A 20,013-nucleotide genomic window follows, 5' to 3' on the forward strand; every position below is an offset into this window, starting at 1 on the left:
CAGTAAGTGCATTCATCTTATGATAGCTAGGTGAGACAACCACATATCACAGTCAAATATATAGGATACGAAGATTCCATTCCAGCAAAACAAAGGATACAGTATATAAAGTAAAAAATAAAATAAAAACATTTTATGAAATCTATGAATAAAAAAATCTGAGAAGAGTAATATTTTACACGCACTTGAAGGTACCCATAAGAAATCATTTCTGATGAAAAAACACACGTGAAAATTTGGTGGATATATCATTTTTGAATTTTTTTCAATTAATGATAACGGCCACAGAAAATGTTGGTGGCAGGTCAGATATGTTCCTCTAGATGCTATTGCTAAAGGAGGGATTATGCCTCTACATCAGGGGTGTCAAACTCATTGTAGCTCAGGGGCCACATGGAGGAAAATCTATTCCCAAGTGGGCCGGACCGGTAAAATCATGGTATATATAACTTAAAAACAACAACTTCAGATTGTTTTCTTTGTTTTAATCCGATCAACATAAAACATAAAGCTGGAGCCTGAGGACAGTGTGTCCAAAATAGTACAAGCACAACATCACTATTAATCATAAAACACCTCAAGTTTATTAGAAAATTCTGAAGAAAAAGAACACACAAACATACAATGCCTCAGTGATTCACAGAACTGTTTCACAGATCACAGAACTATATCAGGGTGTCATTTCTCGGGCAGAAATGTAGATAAAAATAATGAAATCCTGTTCCCCAAACAAGTGCAAGAACCACAGAGTCAAGAATAGGTTAAATATACAAATAAAATAAAATCAATTAAAAACAATAGCACATCAACATAAAAACATATAAACATAAAGCTGGAGCCTGAGGACAGTGTGTCCAAAAGCACAACATCACTTTTAATCATAAAACACCTCAAGTTAATTGAAAATTCTGAGGACAAAGAACACACAAACACACAATGCCTCAGTGATTCACAGAAGTATATCACAGATCACAGAACTATATCAGGGTGTCTCATAACAGCACTTTAAGTGGGGTTGCATAGTTTATTTGACTCCTGATACCTGGCATCTTTTAGCTTTCACCAGCTCATCAATATCAGGCGTCACATCCTGAGTGGCAGCCAACTTCAGGATGTGATTCAAGTGCTTGTGCGTGAGCCTTGAGCGCAGCTTTGTTTTATTTATGCTCATTACAGAGAAAACTTGCTCACAAAGATATGTGGTTCCAAACATGCACAACAGTTTTGCAGCGAGGGCTGTCAAGTTGGGGTAACCTGGCAAGAGATTCTGATAAAATGTGTCCAAGCCAGCTGCAGCAAATTTGCCCTTCAAATCCGAGTCACACTGCAAATCTTTTATTTCAAGTTGGATGCTGACGGGCAGATCAGAGGGATTCACGGTGAATGGCGAGCAAAAAACTTTGAAGTCTTTCTCTAGTTCACCAAAAATCTGAAAGTGTTGCTCAAACTCCGGTAACAGTCCCGTTATTTTATCTTTGAACCGCTTCATGTCTGCCACATGTTGGGTCGCGCACACATTTTTCAGACAGGGGAAGTGAGCTGCATCACCACCGGCGAGTTGCGTCTCCCACAATGACAGCTTCAACTTGAAAGAACATATGCTGTCATAATACTGCGTGACAACTTTGTTGCGCCCTTGCAGCTGTTTGTTCAAGTTATTCAGGTGCTCTGTAACATCAACATAAATGCAAGGTCCTGCATCCATTCTGCGGAATGAAATTCTAACACTGGTTTGCGCTTTTCTTCCATGAACTGTTCAATTTCTTCTCGTAAATCAAAGAAACGCCTCAGCACAGCACCTCGGCTTAACCATCTTACCTCAGTGTGGTATGGCAGGCCATAGATGTGGTCTTTCTCTCTGAGAAGGCTGTCAAACTGACGGTGATTCAGGCTTCTGGATCGGATGAAATTAACAGTTTGGATGACCACCTTCATGACGTCATCCATATTTAATGACTTGCAACACAAAGCCTCCTGGTGCAAAACAGTGAAAAGTCCAAAAATCACGTCCTCCATTTGCAGATTGCACTTTCTCTCTGAACTTTGTCACAACGCCTGCTTTTTTCCCGATCATTGAGGGCGCACCATCTGTAGCCAGGCTGACAGCGCGGGACCAGTCCACTCCGACCCTGTCCAGCACGCCGACGAGTGCGGTGAAAATATCAGCTGCTGTCGTTGTATCTGTCATCGGCACCAACTCCACTAACTCCTCGGTGACGGTCAATGTGTCATCAACTCCGCGGATGAAAATGGCCAGTTGTGCAACATCTGTAATGTCTGTGCTTTCATCAATTGCAACCGAAAACGCAATAAAGGACTTTACTTTTTGCTTCAACTGGCTGTCCAAATCCACTGAAAGATCGGAAATCCTGTCTGCAACTGTGTTTCTTGTCAGGCTGATATTTGCAAAAGCCTGGCGCTTTTCAGGGCACACAATCTCCGCTGCCTTCATCATGTTTTTACAAATTCACCCTCACTAAATGGTTTTGAAGCCACTGCGATTTCATTAGCAATGAGGTAGCTAGCTTTCACTGCAGCGTCACTGATGTCTCGGCTGTGAGTAAACACAGACTGCTGTTTCTTCAGACCCGCCAACAGTTCATTCACCTTCTCTCTTCTCCGCTGTCCTTGAAAGTTGTCATATATGTCGGCATGAAGACTCACATAGTGGCGACGAAGGTTATATTCTTTCAGCACTGCAACATGCTGTGAACACACCAAACATACAGCTTTCCCATTCAATTCCGTGAATAAATAGGAGGATGACAAATTTTCTTGGAACACTCTGCGTCCACTTTTCAATTTTTTGACAGAGACATATTGTGGCAATGAGGGTGCCAAAGCACATAATGTTAAAAGTAGAAGCCGTAATAAATATCGCGGGCAAAACAAAGTAGCTCATCCGGACTGGCTGCACTTGCTTGACCTACTTGCTCTGCCCCGGTATAAACAGTTTGCTTGCTTAACACAATTGCTATTGCCATCCAGTGGACGCAATTGGAACAGCAGTTTCTTTTATTGAAAAATTGCAGCCCATTTTTATACTTTACAAAATCATCTCGCGGGCCGGATTAAACCCGTTTGCGGCCCGCGGGACGGACGTTTGACACCCCTGCTCTACATGCTAGCCTGGTCCCATACTAAATGTTTTTTACATTTTAGTAATTTAGCAGATGCTCTTATCCAGAGCGACTTACAGTAGTGAGTGCATACATTTTAGTACTGGTCCCCCTTGGGAATTGAACCCACAACCTAGGTGTTGCAAGTGCCATGCTCTACCGACTGAGCCACACTGAGCCAAACATGAGATGTTTGTCATGACAATGAACAAACACAGAGATGAGTTGGCTACACGGCACTAACAGACTGGACCACTATCTGTAGGCCACTAGAGGGGAATCTTCCTCTAAATACCAAAAATACAATAATGAGTATTGTACTGTGTCAGTTAAATAGAATGTTTACCACCAGACAAACGACAGTAGCCTACTTTCAGTTGCATTTGTCATCTGAACATGTATTTATTTAGGTGAAAAAGCAATTATCATTTCCAATACAGTACTCTATTCTGGATAGAAAACATGCGCACACAAAAAACAAATAAAAAACTCAAACAAAATAATTATTAAATATTTGATGAATTAAGACAAGATACAATTACAGAGTTTGTCCAATAGTAGTACACAGTTGTTTGAAATACAATTAAGAACAATATCGAAAAGCCAATTTACACACATTAAGCTTCCTGTATTTCACAGCCTGGCCTCCTCTGAGTCCACTGGTACCCTGGACTGAGAGAGATTTCCTCTGAGATGTTTGCATGATTGCCTTGCGGATGTGGTCTTCCAGTTGTGATCATTCAGTCTGATATCTTTGTCCCACTGGGAAAGGTGCATGTTTCATATTTTAGACCGGTAAGCAATTCAAAAACATTAAAGAAAGGAATCATACAGTATCTGAGATGAAATCTGGCAAATGACAACATCTACAGTTTGCTAAACGATGATGACATGTTGTTTGGATGATGATGATGAGATCATTATGATTATGGCAGTTATCATTATTGTCATCAATATAATTCATTTTCTAAATAAATTATAATACAGATAGTAGGCCTATTGACAACATGACAGAAGGGTAATGCTTGAAAAAGAAAAGGAGAGCTGCACACTAGGAGCTCAGATGCAATAATTGAATAACCTAATAACCAATGTTTCGACAGACAAGCTGTCTTCATCAGGGTATAATGACAAACTCCACTGGTCACTAGTTTATATAGTGTCAAAGGACACACACAGGTGTCTGTAACAATGGCCGGGTGTGGCTTGATATCATTGGTTAATTTACAGATCTAACTAGAACATATAAAAAAACATAAATGGATAGCATACGATCATAGATACAATTTGGCAACATAGGGTACGTCGAGTTTTTGCCCTAATGGTGCTATGATAATCCGAGATTCGTACTTTTAATTTGCGCTTAGTTTTACCCACATCATTTTACCACAAGGACAAGTTATAAGATAAATAACTGCCTTAGTGGAGCATGTGATAACACGTTTGATTGGGATCTGTTTCCATGTTTGGGGGTGTTTGAAGGATCTACATTTGTAAGTGCCATTGCATTGAGCGCAGCCATTACATCTGTAGTTTCCATCCGGTAGAGGCGCAAATAGACGTTGTGCAGGGGGTAATGCTTACCTGGACAAGGTGATATGTCTTGCTGATTGCAAAACTACTGATGTCATTTCTTACGGTGCAGATGAGATCTCCAGACAGGCCTTTCTTCAGAGTAATGGTGTTTGTGTTTGTGTAGTAACTAGGAGAGGCCGCTCTCAGTGGATGTCCGTCAAGAGTCCAGCTGTACTGGTGGGGCCTTGCCCCTCAGAGGTGCAGGACACCCTCATCTCTGACACTGAGAGGACAGCTTAGGAGAGGACAATGGGGCTGTGGGGGAATAAGAGTAGAAAACTATTAGATAACAAGAAATGCCAGTATATGAGTAGACTTCTTCTGTGATGTTTGCATGTTTGCCTTGACGTGGTCTTCCAGTGGTGATCACCAAGTCTGGTTTTGGTGTGGTGCATGGCTTGTCTTTGAGGCCTGTAAGCATTTAAAACTAGTTGCCCTGGCTGTGTGTTTTGGGTCGTTGTCATGCTGGAAGACCCAGCCACGACCCATCTTCAATGCTCTTACTGAGGGAAGGAGGTTGTTGGCCAAGATCTCGTGATACATGGCCCCATCCATCCTTCCCTCAATACGGTGCAGTCGTCCTGTCCCCTTTGCAGAAAAGCATCCCCAAAGAATGATGTTTCCACCTCCATGCTTCACGGTTGGGATGGTGTTCTTGGGGTTGTACTCATCCTTCTTCTTCCTCCAAACACAGCGAGTGGAGTTTAGACCAAAAAGCTATATTTTTGTCTCATCAGACCACATGACTTTCTCCCATTCCTCCTCTGGATCATCCAGATGGTCATTGGCAAACTTCAGACGGGCCTGGACATGCGCTGGCTTGAGCAGGGGGACCTTGCGTGCGCAGCAGGATTTTAATCCATGACGACGTAGTGTGTTACTAATGGTTTTCTTTGAGACTGTGGTCCCAGCTCTCTTCAGGTCATTGACCAAGTCCTGCCGTGTAGTTCTGGGCTGATCCCTCACCTTCCTCATGATAATTGATGCCCCACGAGGTGAGATCTTGCATGGAGCCCCAGACCGAGGGTGATTGACCGTCATCTTGAGCTTCTTCAATTTTCTAATAATTGCGCCAACAGTTGTTGCCTTCTCACCAAGCTGCTTGCCTATTGTCCTGTAGCCCATCCCAGCCTTGTGCAGGTCTACAATTGTATCCCTGATGTCCTTACACAGCTCTCTGGTCTTGGCCATTGTGGAGAGGTTGGAGTCTGTTTGATTGAGTGTGTGGACAGGTGTCTTTTATACAGGTAACGAGTTCAAACAGGTGCAGTTAATACAGGTAATGAGTGGAGAACAGGAGGCCTTCTTAAAGAAAAACTAACAGGTCTGTGAGAGCCGGAATTCTTACTGGTTGGTAGGTGATCAAATACTTATGTCATGCAATAAAATGCAAATTAATTATAAAAAAATCATACAATGTGATTTTCTGGATTTTTGTTTTAGATTCCGTCCCTCACAGTTGAAGTGTACCTATGGTAAAAATGACAGACCTCTACATGCTTTGTAAGTAGGAAAACCTGCAAAATCGGCAGTGTATCAAATACTTGTTCTCCCTACTGTATGTGTCAAAACAACAAAAATATTTCCTGAGCATTCTTATTTCTCCTAGATATATAGGACAGACACTTCAAAAATGTATTCCTTATGATTGATTTTTGGAATTTATTTTTTGCCATTTCTTAATTTTTTATTCAATGCGTTTATATGGGATTTGGTACTATTTATCAAATTGTTTTTGTATATATTTGTTATACCCAAAGGGGTCCTAAAACTCTAAATCAAATAGCTAAATGATCCATGGTATGACCATGGTATGACCGATTCCATATGTCAGTTTATGTCCCCCCCACTACATCTTAGACTTTTTATAGATTCCCTCTTATCTTCCCTGAATGTATCTTCCCTCAATCTATTTTGTCTGAATCTATTTTCTTGATCTTCCCTCATTCTGTTGTGTGTAATTCCCTCAATGTATCTGGCCTCAGTCTATTTTCTTTATCTTCCCAAAATCTATCTTCCCTCAATTTATCCTCCATCAGTTTATGTTCCCTGGGACTAGTTTTCAGATGGACAAGGAAAGTTCCTCCCAGAGTTCTGTAACATGGAGCTCCAGTGTAGCATTACAGTAGGTCTCCATGCCTGAGGATTGAGACAAAAATATGTATCCATCACAATGCTGACTTTTGCTGACTTTACACTTGCCTATTGATCAAGCAATGCATGAGAAACTAAGAGTTGGCCCAGTCTTTATATAGGGAAGCCAAATTCCCCCACAGGGTTTTCCTGTTTGTGTAAAAAACCTCAGTAAATATTCAGCTAATAAAAAATGTGTGTGCCCTGTGATAAAAGAAGCCATGACACAAGTGTAATGTCTAACTTCTTATTTAAAAGGTGTTACAGTTATTTTTCTTGGGAAGAAGTCCTCAATACACTTCAGGGAAATGTATTCATGCAGAGGTCAATATGATGCCATGCCACATCCAATCACCAGCTCTGCCTATCCATGCCATTTTTGATACCCAGCCAGAGGGCTACAACTGTTTAAGCAGGATGATCATGGCCCACTGGCTGGACTTTTTTACGGGGACACCAGAGTTACTAGGTGCTGTTACATTTTCATTTACATTTTAGTCATTCACAGTTAGTGCATTCATCTTCAGATAGCTAGGTGAGAGAACCACATACAGTGGGGAAAAAAAGTATTTAGTCAGCCACCAATTGTGCAAGTTCTCCCACTTAAAAAGATGAGAGAGGCCTGTAATTTTCATCATAGGTACACGTCAACTATGACAGACAAAATGAGAAAACAAATTCCAGAAAATCACATTGTAGGATTTTTAATGAATTTATTTGCAAATTATGGTGGAAAATAAGTATTTGGTCAATAACAAAAGTTTCTCAATACTTTGTTATATACCCTTTGCTGGCAATGACACAGGTCAAACGTTTTCTGTAAGTCTTTTTAAACTCAAAAGGAATAAAGAAGACTTTTACAACGCTGTCACCAAGCGGTTCACCCTGAAGGAGAGACGAATGGACTTAATTTACAAGTAAAGGTAGGCAGATTATTATTATTTTTTTTGGGTTTGTGGGTTAGGCTACTGTTGAATGAACATGAGAATAGTGCTGCTGTCCATTCAGCACTACAGAGTTAACCTGTAGGCCAGGGTTCCCCAACTGGTGGCCCACAGGATTGGACAAGGTTTTCACACACTGTTGCTGGTATTTTGGCCCAAATACTTTTTTCCCTCACTGTATATGTATATACAGTTGAAGTTGGAAGTTCACATACGCTCAATTAGTATTTGGTAGCATTGCCTTTAAATTGGTTAACTTGGGTCAAATGTTTCGGGTAGCCTTCCACAAGCTTCCCACAATAAGATGGGTGAATTTTGGCCCATTCCTCCTGACAGAGCTTGTGTAACTGAGTCAGGTTTGTAGGCCTCCTTGCTCGCACACGCTTTTTCAGTTCTGCTCACACATTTTCTATAGGATTGAGGTCAGGGCCTTGTGATGGCCACTCCAATACCATGACTTTGTTGTCTTTAAGCAATTTTGCCACAACTTTGGAAGTATGCTTGGGGTCATTGTCCATTTGGAAGACCCGTTTGCGACCAAGCTTTAACTTCCTGACTGATGTCTTGAGATGTTGCTTCAATACAGTGGGGGAAAAAAGTATTTAGTCAGCCACCAATTGTGCAAGTTCTCCCACTTAAAAAGATGAGAGAGGCCTGTAATTTTCATCAGAGGTACACGTCAACTATGACAGACAAAATGAGAAAATAAATTCCAGAAAATCACATTGTAGGATTTTTAATGAATTTATTTGCTAATTATGGTGGAAAATAAGTATTTGGTCAATAACAAAAGTTTCTCAATACTTTGTTATATACCCTTTGTTGGCAATGACACCAGTCAAACGTTTTCTGTAAGTCTTCACAAGGTTTTCACACACTGTTGCTGGTATTTTGGCCCATTCCTCCATGCAGATCTCCTCTAGAGCAGGAAAACAGGAAACATCCGCACTGAGCAAAAGGGTAGAGCTGCCGCTTTCAAGGAGCGGGACTCTAACCCGGACGCTTATAAGAAATCCCGCTATGCCCTCCGACGAACCATCAAACAGGCAAAGAGTCAATACAGGACTAAGATTGAATCGTACTACACCGGCTCTGACGTTCGTCGGATGTGGCAGGGCTTGAAAACTATTACACACTACAAAGGGAAGCACAGCCGCGAGCTTCCCAGTGACACAAGCCTACCAGACGAGCTAAACCACTTCCATGCTCGCTTCGAGGCAAGCAACACTGAAGCAGGCATGAGAGCACCAGCTGTTCCGGATGACTATGTGAGTAAGACTTTTAAGCAGGTCAACATTCACAAGGCCGCAGGGCCAGACGGATTACCAGGACGTGTACTCCGAGCATGTGCTGACCAACTGGCAAGTGTCTTCACTGACATTTTCAACATGTCCCTGACTGAATCTGTAATACCAACATGTTTCAAGCAGACCACCATAGTCCCCGTGCCCAAGGACACTAAGATAACCTGCCTAAATGACTACCGACCCGTAGCACTGATGTCTGTAGCCATGAAGTGCTTTGAAAGGCTGGTCATGGCTCACATCAACACCATTATCCCAGAAACCCTAGACCCACTCCAATTTGCATACCGCCCCAACAGATCCACAGATAATGCAATCTCTATTGCACTCCACACTGCCCTTTCCCACCTGGACAAGAGGAACACCTACATGAGAATGCTATTCATTGACTACAGCTCAGCATTCAACACCATAGTGCCCTCAAAGCTCATCACTAAGCTAAGGATCCTGGGACTAAACACCTCCCTCTGCAACTGGATCCTGGACATCCTGACGGGCCGCCCCCAGGTGGTAAGGGTAGGTAACAACACATCTGCCACACTGATCCTCAACACGGGGGCCCCTCAGGGGTGCGTGCTCAGTCCCCTCCTGTACTCCCTGTTCACCCATGACTGTATTGCCAGGCACGACTCCAACACCATCATTAAGTTTGCCGACGACACAACAGTGGTAGGCCTGATCACCGACAACGATGAGACAGCCTATAGGGAGGAGGTCAGAGACCTGGCCGTGTGGTGCCAGGATAACAACCTCTCCCTCAACGTGACCAAGACAAAGGAGATGATTGTGGACTACAAGAAAAAAAAGAGGACTGAGCACGCCCCCATTCTCATCGAGAATGGAACAGGTTGAGAGCTTCAAGTTCCTTGGTGTCCACATCACCAACGAACTATCATGGTCCAAACACACCAAGACAATCGTGAAGAGGGTACGACAAAGCCTATTCCCCCTCAGGAGACTGAAAAGATTCGGCATGGGTCCTCAGATCCTCAAAAAATTATACAGCTGCACCATCGAGAGCATCCTGACTGGTTGCATCACCGCCTGGTATGGCAACTGCTTGGCCTCCGACCGCAAGGCACTACAGAGGGTAGTGCGTACGGCCCAGTACATCACTGGGGCCAAGCTTCCTGCCGTCCAGGACCTCTATACCAGGCGGTGTCAGAGGAAGGCCCTCAAAATTGTCAAAGACTCCAGCCACCCTAGTCATAGACTGTTCTCTCTGCTACCGCACGGCAAGCGGTACTGGAGTGCCAAGTCTAGGTCCAAAAGACTTCTCAACAGCTTCTACCCCCAAGCCATAAGACTCCTGAACAGCTAATCATGGCTACCTGGACTATTTGCACTGCTGCTACTCTGTTAATTATTTATGCATAGTCACTTTAACTCTACCCACATGTTCATATTACTTCAACTACCTCAACTAGCCGGTGCCCCCGCACATTGACTCTGCACCGGTACCCCCCTGTATATATAGCCTCCCTACTGTTATTTTATTTTACTTCTGCTCTTTTTTTCTCAACACTTTTTTGTTGTTGTTTTATTTTACTTTTTTATTAAAAATAAATGCACTGTTGGTTAAGGGCTGTAAGTAAGCATTTCACTGTAATGTCTGCACCTGTTGTATTCGGTGCATGTGGCCAATAAAATTTGATTTGATTTGATTTGACATCATCTCAAGCTGTGGTCATCTGCTGCAATAGCCCATTCGTGACAAGGATCAACGAGTTGTGCATTCCGAGATGCCGTTCTGCACACCACTGTTGTAATGCTCCGTTATTTGTCTGTTTGTGGTCTGCCTGTTAGCTTGCATGATTCTTGCCATTCTCCTTCTACCTCTCTCATCAACAAGCTGTTTTCAACCACAGGACTGCCGCTGACTGGATGCTTTTTTGTTTGTCGCACCATTCTCTGTAAACCCAAGACACTGTCGTGTGTGAAAAGCCTGGAGGGCTGCCGTTTCTGAGATACTGGATCCGGCGTGCCTAGCACCAACAATCATACCAAGGTCAACGTCGCTTAGGTCACTCGTTTTGCCCATTCTAACATTCAATTAAACAGTAACTGAATGCCTTGACGTATATCTGCCTGTTTTATATAGCAAGCCACGACCTCGTGATTCACTGTCTATGGGAGCGATCCAATTTCGTGAACGGGGTGAGTGTATCTCTCTATCATGCATGGGAATACTTTGGAACAGATTTCCAACATTAAAATCACTTCGAGCTGATTTACTGGTGTTTTTAAAGACTTTTATGTCCAACAGTAAAAATAAATATACATATATATTTTTGGGGGCCAAATAAAATCCTGTGGGCCACCAGTTGGGGAACCCTGGCCTACATGTTAACTCTGTAGTGCTGAATGGACAGCAGCACTATTCTCATGTTCATTCAACAGTAGCCTAACCCACAAACAAAAAAAAACAAAAAATATCTGCCTACCTTTACTTGTAAATTAAGTCCATTCGTCTCTCCTTCAGGGTGAACCGCTTGGTGACAGCGTTGTAAAAGTCTTCTTTATTCCTTTTGAGTTTAAAAAGTCTCTCAGCCTCAATTGGCATGAGGGACAAGGATGACAGCCATCCTTCTCCGATCCTAGTCCGTCTGTAGGTTTTGATTTGCTTTAAAGAGGAGAACGACCTCTCCGCTGAGGCCGTTGTGGCTGACAGGGTTCAGTACGAGGTGGAGTAGCTTTGTTGCACCAAGTCATTCTTCTACCAAAAGCAATGCAAATAGTCCGGGCAGCCATGATTAGCTGTTCAGGAGTCTTATGGCTTGGGGGTAGAAGCTGTTAAGAAGCCTTTTGGACCTAGACTTGGCGCTCTGGTACCACTTGCCGTGCGGTAGCAGAGAGAACAGTCTATGACTAGGGTGGCTGGAGTCTTTGAAAATGTTTAGGGTCTTCCTCTGACACCGCCTGGTATAGAGGTCCTGGATGGCAGGAAGCTTGGCCCCAGTGATGTACTGGGCCGTACGCACTACCCTCTGTAGTGCCTTGCGGTCGGAGGCTGAGCAGTTGCCATTCCAGGCGGTGACGCAACCAGTCAGGATGCTCTCGATGGTGCAGCTGTACAAAGAATTTGCAAATTATGGTGGAAAATAAGTATTTGGTCACCTACAAACAAGCAAGATTCCTGGCTCTCACAGACCTGTAACTTCTTTTTTAAGAGGCTCCTCTGTCCTCCACTCGTTACCTGTATTAATGGCACCTGTTTGAACTTGTTATCAGTATAAAAGACACCTGTCCACAACCTCAAACAGTCACACTCCAAACTCCACTATGGCCAAGACCAAAGAGCTGTCAAAGGACACCAGAAACAAAATTGTAGACCTGCACCAGGCTGGGAAGACTGAATCTGCAATAGGTATGCAGCTTGGTTTGAAGAAATCAACTGTGGGAGCAATTATTAGGAAATGGAAGACATACAAGACCACTGATAATCTCCCTCGATCTGGGGCTCCACGCAAGATCTCACCCCGTGGGGTCAAAATGATCACAAGAACGGTGAGCAGAAATCCCAGAACCACACGGGGGGACCTAGTGAATGACCTGCAGAGAGCTGGGACCAAAGTAACAAAGCCTACCATCAGTAACACACTGCGCCGCCAGGGACTCAAATCCTGCAGTGCCAGATGTGTCCCCCTGCTTAAGCCAGTACATGTCCAGGCCCATCTGAAGTTTGCTAGAGTGCATTTGGATGATCCAGAAGAGGATTGGGAGAATGTCATATGGTCAGATGAAACCAAAATATAACTTTTTGGTAAAAACTCAACTCGTCGTGTTTGGAGGACAAAGAATGCTGAGTTGCATCCAAAGAACACCATACCTACTGTGAAGCATGGGGGTGGAAACATCATGCTTTGGGGCTGTTTTTCTGCAAAGGGACCAGGACGACTGATCCGTGTAAAGGAAAGAATGAATGGGGCCATGTATCGTGAGATTTTGAGTGAAAACCTCCTTCCATCAGCAAGGGCATTGAAGATGAAATGTGGCTGGGTCTTTCAGCATGACAATGATCCCAAACACACCGCCCGGGCAACGAAGGAGTGGCCTAGCCAGTCTCCAGATCTCAACCCCATAGAAAATCTTTGGAGGGAGTTGAAAGTCCGTGTTGCCCAGCGACAGCCCCAAAACATCTTTGCTCTAGAGGAGATCTGCATGGAGGAATGGGCCAAAATACCAGCAACAGTGTGTGAAAACCTTGTGAAGACTTACAGAAAACGTTTGACCGGTGTCATTGCCAACAAAGGGTATATAACAAAGTATTGAGAAACTTTTGTTATTGACCAAATACTTATTTTCCACCATAATTAGCAAATAAATTCATTAAAAATCCTACAATGTGATTTTCTGGAATTTATTTTCTCATTTTGTCTGTCATAGTTGACGTGTACCTATGATGAAAATTACAGGCCTCTCTCATCTTTTTAAGTGGGAGAACTTGCACAATTGGTGGCTGACTAAATACTTTTTTTCCCCACTGTATTGAAGCAACATCTCAAGACATCAGTCAGGAAGTTAAAGCTTGGTCGCAAATGGGTCTTCCAAATGGACAATGACCCCAAGCATACTTCCAAAGTTGTGGCAAAATTGCTTAAAGACAACAAAGTCATGGTATTGGAGTGGCCATCACAAGGCCCTGACCTCAATCCTATAGAAAATGTGTGAGCAGAACTGAAAAAGCGTATGCGAGCAAGGAGGCCTACAAACCTGACTCAGTTACACAAGCTCTGTCAGGAGGAATGGGCCAAAATTCACCCATCTTATTGTGGGAAGCTTGTGGAAGGCTACCCGAAACATTTGACCCAAGTTAACCAATTTAAAGGCAATGCTACCAAATACTAATTGAGCGTATGTGAACTTCCGACTTCAACTGTATATACATATACAGTGAGGGAAAAAAGTATTTGATCCCCTGCTGATTTTGTATGTTTGCCCACTGACAAAGAAATGATCAGTCTCTAATTTTAATGGTAGGTTTATTTGAACAGTGAGAGACAGAATAACAACAACAAAATCCAGAAAAACGAATGTAAAAAATGTTAGAAATTGATTTTGCATTTTAATGAGGGAAATAAGTATTTGACCCCCTCTCAATCAGAAAGATTTCTGGCTCCCAGGTGTCTTTTATACAGGTAACGAGCTGAGATTAGGAGCACACTCTTAAAGGGAGTGCTCCTAATCTCAGCTTGTTACCTGTATAAAAGACACCTGTCCACAGAAGCAATCAATCAATCAGATTCCAAACTCTCCACCATGGCCAAGACCAAAGAGCTCTCGAAGGATATCAGGGACAAGATTGTAGACCTACATAAGGCTGGAATGGGCTACAAGACCATCGCCAAGCAGCTTGGTGAGAAGGTGACAACAGTTGGTGCGATTATTCGCAAATGGAAGAAACACAAAAGAACTGTCAATTTCCCTCGGCCTGGGACTCCATGCAAAATCTCATCTCGTGGAGTTGCAATGATCATGAGAACGGTGAGGAATCAGCCCAGAACTACACGGGAGGATCTTGTCAATGATTTCAAGGCAGCTGGGACCATAGTCACCAAGAAAATAATTGGTAACACACTACGCCGTGAAGGACTGAAATCCTGCAGCGCCCGCAACGTCCCCCTCCTCACGAAAGCACATATACAGGGCCGTCTGAAGTTTGCCAATGAACATCTGAATGATTCAGAGGAGAAATGGGGGAAAGTGTTGTGGTCAGATGAGACCAAAATCGAGCTCTTTGGCATCAACTCAACTCGTCGTGTTTGGAGGAGGATGAATGCTGCCTATGACCCCAAGAACACCATCCCCACCGTCAAACATGGAGGTGGAAACATTATGCTTTGGGGGTGTTTTTCTGCTAAGGGGACAGGACAACTTCACCGCATCAAAGGGATGATGGACGGGGCCATGTACCGTCAAATCTTGGGTGAGAACCTACTTCCCTCAGCCAGGGCATTGAAAATGGGTCGTGGATGGGTATTCCAGCATGACAATGACCCAAAACACACGGCCAAGGCAACAAAGGAGTGGCTCAAGAAGAAGCACATTAAGGTCCTGGAGTGGCCTAGCCAGTCTCCAGACCTTAATCCCATAGAAAATCTGTGGAGGGAGCTGAAGGTTCGAGTTGCCAAACGTCAGCCTCGAAACCTTAATGACTTGGAGAAGATCTGCAAAGAGGAGTGGAACAAAATCCCTCCTGAGATGTGTGCAAACCTGGGGGCCAACTACAAGAAACGTCTGACCTCTGTGATTGCCAACAAGGGTTTTGCCACCAAGTACTAAGTCATGTTTTTCAGAGGGGTCAAATAATGATTTCCCTCATTAAAATGCAAATCAATTTATAACATTTTTGACATGCGTTTTTCTGGATCTTTTTGTTGTTATTCTGTCTCTCACTGTTCAAATAAACCTACCATTAAAATTAGACTGACCATGTCTTTGTCAGTGGGCAAACGTACAAAATCAGCAGGGGATCAAACACTTTTTTCCCCTCACTGTAAGAGTCAGGATAATTCTGAAACTTCCACCTCATATTCTTCTTGAACCCTCTCACTTTGATGAACTGCAAAGGCTCAAGGTGGAAACAAGAATCACCCAGTTTAAGTTGGGGCTTGCCAACAACATTATTTCAGCCATATACAGTGGGGAAAAAAAGTATTTAGTCAGCCACCAATTGTGCAAGTTCTCCCACTTAAAAAGATGAGAGAGGCCTGTAATTTTCATCATAGGTACACGTCAACTATGACAGGCAAAATGAGAAAAAATAATCCAGAAAATCACATTGTAGGATTTTTAATGAATTTATTTGCAAATGATGGTGGAAAATAAGTATTTGGTCAATAACAAAAGTTTCTCAATACTTTGTTATATACCCTTTGTTGGCAATGACACAGGTCAAACGTTTTCTGTAAGTCTTCACAAGGTTTTCACACACTGTTTCTGGTATTTTGGCCCATTCCTCCATGCAGATCTCCTCTAGAGTAGTGATGTTTTGGGGCTGTCGCTGGGCAACACAGACTTTCAACTCCCTCCAAAGATTTTCTATGGGGTTGAGATCTGGAGACTGGCTAGGCCACTCCAGGACCTTGAAATGCTTCTTACGAAGCCACTCCTTCGTTGCCCGGGCGGTGTGTTTGGGATCATTGTCATGCTGAAAGACTCAGCCACATTTCATCTTCAATGCCCTTGCTGATGGAAGGAGGTTTTCACTCAAAATCTCACGATACATGGCCTCATTCATTATTTCCTTTACACGGATCAGTCGTCCTGGTCCCTTTGCAGAAAAACAGCCCCAAAGCATGATGTTTCCACCCCCATGCTTCACAGTAGGTATGGTGTTCTTTGGATGCAACTCAGCATTCTTTGTCCTCCAAACATGACGAGTTGAGTTTTTACCAAAAAGTTATATTTTGGTTTCATCTGACCATATGACATTCTCCCAATCCTCTTCTGGATCATCCAAATGCACTTCAGACGGGCCTGGACATGTACTGGCTTAAGCAGGGGGACACGTCTTGCACTGCAGGATTTGAGTCCCTGGCGGCGTAGTGTGTTACTGATGGTAGGCTTTGTTACTTTGGTCCCAGCTCTCTGCAGGTCATTCACTAGGTCCCCCCGTGTGGTTCTGGGATTTTTGCTCACCGTTCTTGTGATCATTTTGACCCCAAGGGGTGAGATCTTGCGTGGAGCCCCAGATCGAGGGAGATTATCAGTGGTCTTGTATGTCTTCCATTTCCTAATAATTGCTCCCACAGTTGATTTCTTCAAACCAAGCTGCTTACCTATTGCAGATTCAGTCTTCCCAGCCTGGTGCAGGTCTACAATTTTGTTTCTGGTGTCCTTTGACAGCTCTTTGGTCTTGGCCATAGTGGAGTTTGGAGTGTGACTGTTTGAGGTTGTGGACAGGTGTCTTTTATACTGATAACAAGTTCAAACAGGTGCCATTAATACAGGTAACGAGTGGAGGACAGAGGAGCCTCTTAAAGAAGAAGTTACAGGTCTGTCAGAGCCAGAAATCTTGCTTGTTTGTAGGTGACCAAATACTTATTTTCCACCATAATTTGCAAATAAATTCATTAAAAATCCTACGATGTGATTTTCTGGATTTTTTTCCCTCAATTTGTCTGTCATAGTTGACGTGTACCTATGATGAAAATTACAGGCCTCTCTCATCTTTTTAAGTGGGAGAACTTGCACAATTGGTGGGTGACTAAATACTTTTTTTCCCCACTGTAAATGACACCAATCAGTATTCCACCAGAGGGAACTCTATTAACTTTGTTCCCTGTAGATCCATGGGAAAACACGATTTCCTGTATTCTGCTACAGTTCTGTGGAACAGTTTACCAAGCTACCTGAAAACTCTGTCATCATAGAGTTGCTTTAAGGTGTCACTAAAAGCATACCTGAGAAATAACATGTCAGTTTGATTTGGGGTATTCTTTCACGAGGTGACTCAAACGGGACCTCTATGCTGTTGATATTGTTCTAAATTGTTTTAAATGGATATTGTTCTAAATTGTTGTAAATGGCTACTGTTGTTAAGTGTCAGTCTTGCCCACCTGCCATCTCACTGCCAGAAGACCCCAATGGAAATAAGACTCCGGGCTTTATTGTGTTTTTATCCTCGATAATGTTTTAATGTATGTAATGTTGTCTCTGGCTGGATCAGCTTAATTATCTAATACATTCATTCAATACATCAATCAATATGTTCTCTCCATTCGAGTTTCTAATCAATAAGCACTCTCTGCTACAGTAGGTCTACTAATGACTCCACAACAGTGGAGGCTGCTGAGGGGAGGACGGCTCATAGTAATGGCTGGAACAGAGTCAATGGAATGGTATCAAACATGTGGTTTCCATGTGGTTGATCCCATTCCATTGACTCCATTCCAGCCATTACTATGAGCCGTCCTCCCCTCAGCAGCCTCCACTGCTCCTCAACCTCTATCTCCTCTCTATTACAGGTTTTCATAGGTTTGATTGTCTCTTTCATCATTCTGAAGGCTGAAGTCCTTTGAGTTCTGCATCTGAAAATGTGAGATGACGGTGAAATCAGTGATTTGATGACACAGTTTAATCTTAGGTATTGGTGACACACACCTGTGCTGTGCTGTAGCCCTCATTGATAAACCTATGGTAACATTATGGGTGAGGTGCTTGCTGTGTTCTAACCTGTGGTGTTGAAATTCTCCTTCTCCTCCCAATACAGCAGGCTACCAACATCACTGCTAGGAGGACGACACCAGCTGACCCTGACCCTAAAATGAGCACCATGGGTAGACATAGTCCTGGGTAGAAGAGAGGTAACATGGTGTAAAGGTTATGAGCATTAATGGTAATACACTCAACACAACATATATTATAGCTGATGAGGACCCCTGACAGAATTCAGACCACGGTTACCAAGCAACAACACTAATCTACTGAAAGTGGCAACTGCAGAAGCACATACACTACCGGTCAAAAGTTTTAGAACACCTACTCATTCAAGGGTCTTTCTTTATTTTTACTAATGGAAGTGAGTTGGATGCTTAATCAAAATATTATATAGGGTATATCCTGTAGCTCAGTTGGTAGAGCATGGAGCTTGCAACGCCAGGGTTGTGGGTTCGATTCCCACAGGGGGCCAGTATGAAAAATGTATGCACTCACTAACTGTAAGTCGCTCTGGATAAGAGCGTCTGCTAAATGACAAAAATGTAATACTATTTTCTACATTGTAGAAAAATAGTGAAGACATCAAAACTATGAAATAACACATATGGAATCATGTAGTAACCAAAAAAGTGTTAAAGAAATCAAAATACATTTTATATTTGAGATTCTTCAAATAGCCACCCTTTGCTTTGATGACAGCTTTGCACATTCTTGCATTCTCTCAACCAGCTTCATGAGGTAGTCACCTGGAATGCATTTCAATAAACAGGTGTGCCTTGTTAAAAGTTAATTTGTGGAATTTCTTTACTTCTTAATGTGTGGGAGCCAATCAATTGTGTTGTGTTGTGACAGAAGACAGCCCTATTTGATAAAAGACCAAGTCCATATTATGGCAAGAACAGTTCAAATAAGCAAAGGGAAATGATAGTCCATCATTACTTTAAGACATGAAGGTCAGTCAATACGGAAAATATCAATAACTTTGAACGTTTCTTTAAGTGCAGTCGCAAAAACCATCAAGCACTATGATGAAACTGGCTCTCATGAGGACCGCCACATCAATGGGCGACCCAGAGTTACCTCTGCTGCATAGGATACGTTCATTAGAGTTACCAGCCTCAGAAATTGCAGCCCAAATAAATGCTTCACAGAGTTCCAGTAACAGACACATCTCAACATCGACTGTTCAGAGGAGACTGTGTGAATCAGGCCTTCATGGTTGAATTGCTGCAAAGAAACAACTACTAAAAGGACACCAATAAGAAGAAGAGACTTGCTTGGGCCAAGATACACGAGCAATGGACATTAGACCGGTGGAAATTTGTCCTTTGGTCTGGAGTCCAAATTTGAGATTTTTGGTTCCAACCGCAGTGGCTTTGAGAGACGCGGTGTGGGTGAACGGATGATCTCCGTATGTGTATTTCCCACCATAAAGCATGGAGGGGGAGGTATTATGGTGTGGGGGTGCTTTGCTGGTGACGCTGTATGTGATTTATTTAGAATTCAAGGCACACTTAACCAGCATGGCTACCACAGAATTCTGCAGCAATACGCCATCCCATCTGGTTTGGGCTTAGTGGGACTATCATTTGTTTTTCAACAGCACAATGACCCAAAACACCTCCAGGCTGTGTAAGGACTATTTTACCAAGAATAAGAGTAATGGAGTGCTGCATCAGATGACCTGGCCTCCACAATCCCCCGACCTCAACCAAATTGAGATGGTTTGGGATGAGTTGGACCGCAGAGTGAAGGAAAAGCAGCCAACAAGTGCTC

The sequence above is a fragment of the Coregonus lavaretus genome, assembly GCF_964263955.1.
Source record: "Coregonus lavaretus genome assembly, chromosome: 32".
Lineage (NCBI taxonomy): Eukaryota > Metazoa > Chordata > Actinopteri > Salmoniformes > Salmonidae > Coregonus > Coregonus lavaretus.